The sequence below is a fragment of the Ranitomeya variabilis genome, chromosome 2, assembly GCF_051348905.1.
Source record: "Ranitomeya variabilis isolate aRanVar5 chromosome 2, aRanVar5.hap1, whole genome shotgun sequence".
Lineage (NCBI taxonomy): Eukaryota > Metazoa > Chordata > Amphibia > Anura > Dendrobatidae > Ranitomeya > Ranitomeya variabilis.
This window is the reverse complement of record NC_135233.1, coordinates 595147380-595153379: the sequence shown is the minus strand read 5'-3', so window position 1 is coordinate 595153379 and position 6000 is coordinate 595147380.

The following is a 6000-nucleotide window of genomic DNA, read 5'->3' as shown; positions in this document are numbered from 1 at the left end:
GTATATGCTATTTTCTGCCCATGCGGCTTTTACTATATAGGTAAGACAATCCGGCCGTTGTTCAAAAGAATAAGAGAACATTTTAATTCGGTGAGAACAGGCAAAGGGGTCCCAAGGTTTATTAACCATGTAAGAAATCAACATGATGGTAATATACAGTCTTTACGTTTTGCGGGGTTGGAACAGGTTTCCTTACCAAAACAAGGTGGAGACTTGCAGCGCTTGCTACTCCAGAGAGAAGGGAGATGGATTATGCGCGCAGGCGCTGTAGGTCCCCTAGGTTTAAATGAAAGGATCGACATGGCCGTTTTCCTCTAAAAATTGTAAAATTTATTGCAATGTCCTGTTTCAGATTTAAATCATTGGTTGCGTTGCTTTTAAATTGTGGTTTTAAACATGTCTTTGTTATTAATGTTTTCACATTTAAGATATAGGTGATTTGTGCACCACGCTGACAGGAGGAGTAAGAGGAGGGGCAGTGCTTTCCAGCTAAGCACTGATATGGACCCACCCTACTTCCTTTCAGTGTTTGGACCCGTTGAATTGCTGAGGCACGAAACGATCGTTGTCCGCATTTTTTCTACACTCTCCCTTGCTGTTATTATAATGTTGTCCGAATAAAGTTGTGACTTTCTACATACACGGGTAAGTGCACTTTTTTATCTTTTTCATGGACTGCTATGCAAGACTTGCATTACTGTGCAGCTATTTCCCGATCCCTGCTCAGCGTCATCATCCCAGAGACATGTAATGCAATCGTCTCAGCTTTACACCGCACTTACATGCCTTTCCCGGAGACCCGGGATGATTGGAAACAGATTCCCCATGGATTTCAGCAGCAATGGCAGTTCCCTAATTGCGGTGGGGCATTGGATGGGAAACATGTCCGCATCACCCAACCACCACACTCTGGCTCATTTTTCCACAATTACAAGGGTTATTTCAGCGTTATTCTGATGGCCGTCATTAATGCAAACTATGAATTTATAAGTGTGGATGTAGGGATCAACGGGAGAGTATCTGATGGCGGAGTTTTTGGGCACACCGATTTTGGGGACCGCTTGAAAGAACACAAACTGGCCTTGCCGCCCAACAGCGACACTACTGAAAACATGAACTTTGTGTTTGTTGGAGATGAGGCGTTCCCACTGCATCCCAACCTTCTGAAGCCCTTCTCCCAGAAAACGCTGACACCGGAGCGACGCATTTTTAATTACAGACTTTCCAGAGCTCGACACGTTGTGGAGAATGCTTTTGGTATTATGGCAAACCGATTTCGGGTTTTCCACACTCCACTCAACATGAAACTCTCGTCTATTGACTCTGTGGTGCTTGCCTGTTGCGTCCTGCACAACTTTCTACGCCGCCGTGATGCCACTGCATACAGCCCTCCACAATATGTAGACTCTGTTGACCCTGCAAACGGAGATGTAACCCAGGGCGAATGGCGTCTCGAGCACAGGGTTTCAGGCTTGGAAAGTCTTGGATCCGGAAGGAACTCTGATGATGCGACGATTTGCAGGGAGAAGTACTGACTTTTTCAATGGGCCAGGGACTGTCCCATGGCAGCATCTCCAGCAGTAGCGCAACTGTTGCCATTTCCTTGTTCCATGTATTATGGAATAAATTTTTTTTGGTTGATGTGCTCTCGTGTACCATTTTGTTGATCACCCATGCAATTCCTTTTTCTGTCTCAATGTCTACATAAATATATCTATCTATGCACATACTCTAGTTCTGTAGCAAACATACGAATCCTGGGAGTCCGCAGCATCCTCTGCCCTAGCGCTTTCCTGATTTTTATATATGTATATACTAGACTGTGGCCCGATTCTAACGCATTGGGTATTCTAGAATATGCATGTCCCCGTAGTATATGGACAATGATGATTCCAGAATTCGCGGCAGACTGTGCCCGTCGCTGATTGGTCGAAGCAACCTTTTTTACATCATCGTCGCCATGGCAACCATTATGACATCTACGTCGATACTGTGCCCGTCGCTGATTGGTCGAGGCGAATTCGTGGCAGACTGTGCCCGTCGCTGATTGGTCGAGGCAACCTTTATGACATCATCGTCGCCATGCTGTGCCCGTCGCTGATTGGCGGCCTCGACCAATCAGACGCGGGATTTCCAGGACAGCCAGAAAAACCCTTAGACAATTATATATAGATATATATAATATATTCACTTATACATTATGTGAATATGTAAACAATAAATCTAAAGAAAAGAGACCATGTGAAGGTAATAAAGTTTATTGACATATTAAACCAGTAACAAGTGACAGTAACGAGAAATTCGAGGACATGCGAACCAAATGTTAAGATAGAGCAGTTAACTGGTCGCTCAGCACAAACAGTAACGATACATGCAACAAATCGTTTATTTACAGATTTTCTATGAATTTTGGTCCGTATACACACGGCCGGCAACTCGCTGTGGTTAACCACGGCCGTACATACGGGAGGAGCTGACATCGGCAGAAGGAGGGACGCATATTCGTTCCTTCTGCCGATGTCAACTCCTCCCGTATGTACGGCCGTGGTTAACCACAGCGAGTTGCCGGTCGTGTGTATAGGGACAAAAATTCTTAGAAAATTGTGGCCCACAAAACTACCGGTAAATGAAAGCCAAAAAAAACCGGCAGTGTGAACGCATGAACTGCTTAGGAAAAAGAAGTCTCTATCGTTTTCAGTCCAAGAACACTACAGATGTTGATGATAGGTGTCCATCTCGCTGTACTGGTGTGTGGGCATAGAAGGTCCTTGCGAAAAGTCACCAAAAGAAGGGGGTGTAGGTGTTGGCCGGAACTGGAAATGATGTGGGGCCAGTCTGCGGACAGCAGTGCTGTGCATGAGCTCTTGCTGGTGTCCCCAAGAAAACTGGCAACTGGGCTGACGGTCGCTGCTGGTTAATGTTGTTGTCTCAGTCAGTTTGCCTGTGGCTGCCGTGTTCAAAACCTCGAACATCACTCTCTCCTCATGCATTCGCTGGGTAATGTCCAATCTATTTAAGCGTTCTGCAACGAAGGATGGGAATCCGGTGAGCTGGGTTGTGGCATGCTGGCTCATTATGTTGCTGGCCAGTGCCAGGAGATCCAAAGGTGTGCCCGCAGTCGCCTTTCTTTTGCGAGATGGGCACTGTGGACGTGTCTGCTCCTCGACACACGGGCTTATGGAGGACTGAGGGGTCTCGTCATCGTTGCCTTCCGGTGTTTGGAGATGTGTTGTGAATTCTGCTTTTGGGCTCCCTCCGGTGGTTTAGGTGGTAATGCAGTTGTCCCTGAGTTGCAGTCCTGGTCAGGTGTATCTGATGATTGCAGTTCTGACTGGGGTATTTAGGCGTGCAAGATTCATTAGTCCTTGCCAGTTGTCCATGGTTGTTGGGAGGTTTTGGTCCTGGTTTGGTGCCTTCTGCCAAATCAGCAAAGATAAGTGTCTGGTTTTGTTTCTGTGGCACACATGCTGTGTGCTTAATAATTCTGTGCTATTCAGTGTTTTTTTGTCCAGCTTAGATTGTGTCAGTATTTTCTCAGTCTTGTTGGATTCTCTGGAGTGGCAGATATACATTCCATGTCTTTAGTTAGATTGTGGAACTTTTTGTATTATCTGCTGTGGATATTTTTGGAAGGGTTTTAATACTGACCGCTTAGTATGCTGTCCTATCTTTCCCTAATTTTAGCTAGAGTGGCCTCTTTTGCTGAATCCTGTTTTCTGCCTGCGTGTGTCTTTCCTATCCTACTCACAGTCAATATTCGTGGGGGGCTGCCTATCCTTTGGGGTTCTGCTCTGAGGAAAGGTAGTATTCCTATTTCCATCTATAGGGGTATTTAGTCCTCCGGCTGTGTCGAGGTGTCTAGGGTTTGTTAGGCACACCCCACGGCTACTTCTAGTTGCGGTGTTAGTTCAGGTTTTGCGGTCAGTACAGTTTCCACCTACTCCAGAGAAAGTTCATGCGGCTCCAAAGTTACCGGATCATAACAGTACAACTGGCCCACTATGAGTTAAATGCATCTCAGAAGAAGGGAAGAAAGGGGTTGAGTCATTTTTTTTTCTGCAGTTTGCTTTGCCTTTTCTTCCCTCTTTTTCTCTGGGTGGCTAAGGAGTCTTGTGTTAGCATGGATGTTCAGGAATTAGCTTCTCGTGTAGACCAGCTTGCTGCTAGGGTACAGGGGAATTTCTGATTATATTGTTCAGACTCCTGTTTTAGAGCCGAAGATTCCTACTCCTGATTTGTTTTTTGGTGACAGGTCCAAATTTTTGAGTTTTAAAAACAACTGTAAACTGTTTTTTGCTTTGAGACCTCGATCCTCTGGGGATTCTATTCAGCAGGTTAAAATCGTCATTTCCCTGCTGCGTGGTGATCCACAGGATTGGGCATTTTCCCTGGAATCTGGGAATCCGGCTTTGCTTAATGTAGATTCCTTTATTCAGACTTTAGGACTATTATATGATGAACCTAATTCTGTGGATCAAGCGGGAGAAGACCTTGTTGGCCCTATCTCAGGGTCAAGAGGCGGCAGAATTGTTTTGTCAGAAATTTAGAAAATGGTCTGTTGACTAAATGGAATGATGATGCTTTGGCTGCAATTTTCAGAAAGGGTCTTTCTGAATCCGTTAAAGATGTTATGGTGGGGTTTCCCACGCCTGTCGGTCTGAGTGATTCTATGTCTTTGGCCATTCAGATTGATCGGCGCTTGCGGGAGCGCAGAACTGTGCGCGCTGTGGTGTTGTCCTCAGAGCAGAGTCCTGAGCCAATGCAGTGTGATAGGATTCTGTCTAGGACAGAACGACAAGGACTCAGACGTCAGAATAGGTTGTGTTATTATTGTGGCGACGCTTCTCATGTCATTTCAGTCTGCCCTAAACGGACAAAGAGGATTGCTAGTTTATTTACCATCAGTACTGTACAACCTAAATTTCTGTTATCGGTGTCCTTGATCTGCTCATTGTCATCATTTTCTGTCTTGGCGTTTGTGGATTCAGGCGCCGCTTTGAACTTAATGGACCTTGAGTTTGCCAGGCGTTGTGGTTTCCCCTTGCAGAACCTTATTCCTTTAAGGGGCATTGATGCTACACCTTTGGCTAAAAATAAGCCCCAGTTTTGGACACAGGTGACCATGCGCATGGCGCCAGCCCATCAGGAAGATTGTCGATTTCTGGTATTGCATAATTTACATGATGCTATCGTGTTGGGTTTTCCGTGGTTGCAGGTACATAATCCTGTGTTGGATTGGAAGTCTATGTCTGTGACTAGTTGGGGTTGTCAGGGGGTTCATAATGATGTTCCTTTCTTCTTCCTCTTCCGAAATTCCAGAGTTTTTGTCTGATTTTCAGGATGTATTCGATGAGCCCAAGTCCAGTTCTCTTCCACCGCACAGGGACTGTGATTGTGCTATTGATTTGATTCCAGGCTGTAAGTTTCCTAAGGGCCGACTCTTCAATCTGTCTGTGCCTAAACATACCGCTATGCGGAGTTATGTTAAGGAGTCTTTGGAGAAAGGGCATATTCGGCCATCTTCTTCACCGATGGGAGAGGGATTTTTTTTTGTTGCCAAGAAGGATGGCTCCTTGAGACCCTGTATTGATTATCGCCTCTTGAATAAGATCACGGTCAAGTTTCAATACCCTTTACCTTTGCTTTCCGATTTGTTTGCTAGGATTAAGGGGGCTAGTTGGTTTACGAAGATTGACCTTCGGGGGGCGTATAATCTTGTTCGTATTAAGCAGGGTGATGAATGGAAAACTGCGTTCAATACGCCCGAGGGCCATTTTGAATACCTTGTGATGCCGTTCGGGCTCACTAATGCTCCATCTGTTTTTCAATCCTTCATGCATGATATCTTCCGGACTTATATTGATAAATTCTTGATTGTATATTTGGACGATATTTAGATTTTTTTCTGATGATTGGGAGTCTCATGTGGAACAGGTCAGGATGGTATTTCAGATCCTTCGTGACAATGCTTTGCTTGTGAAGGGGTCTAAGTGTCTCTTT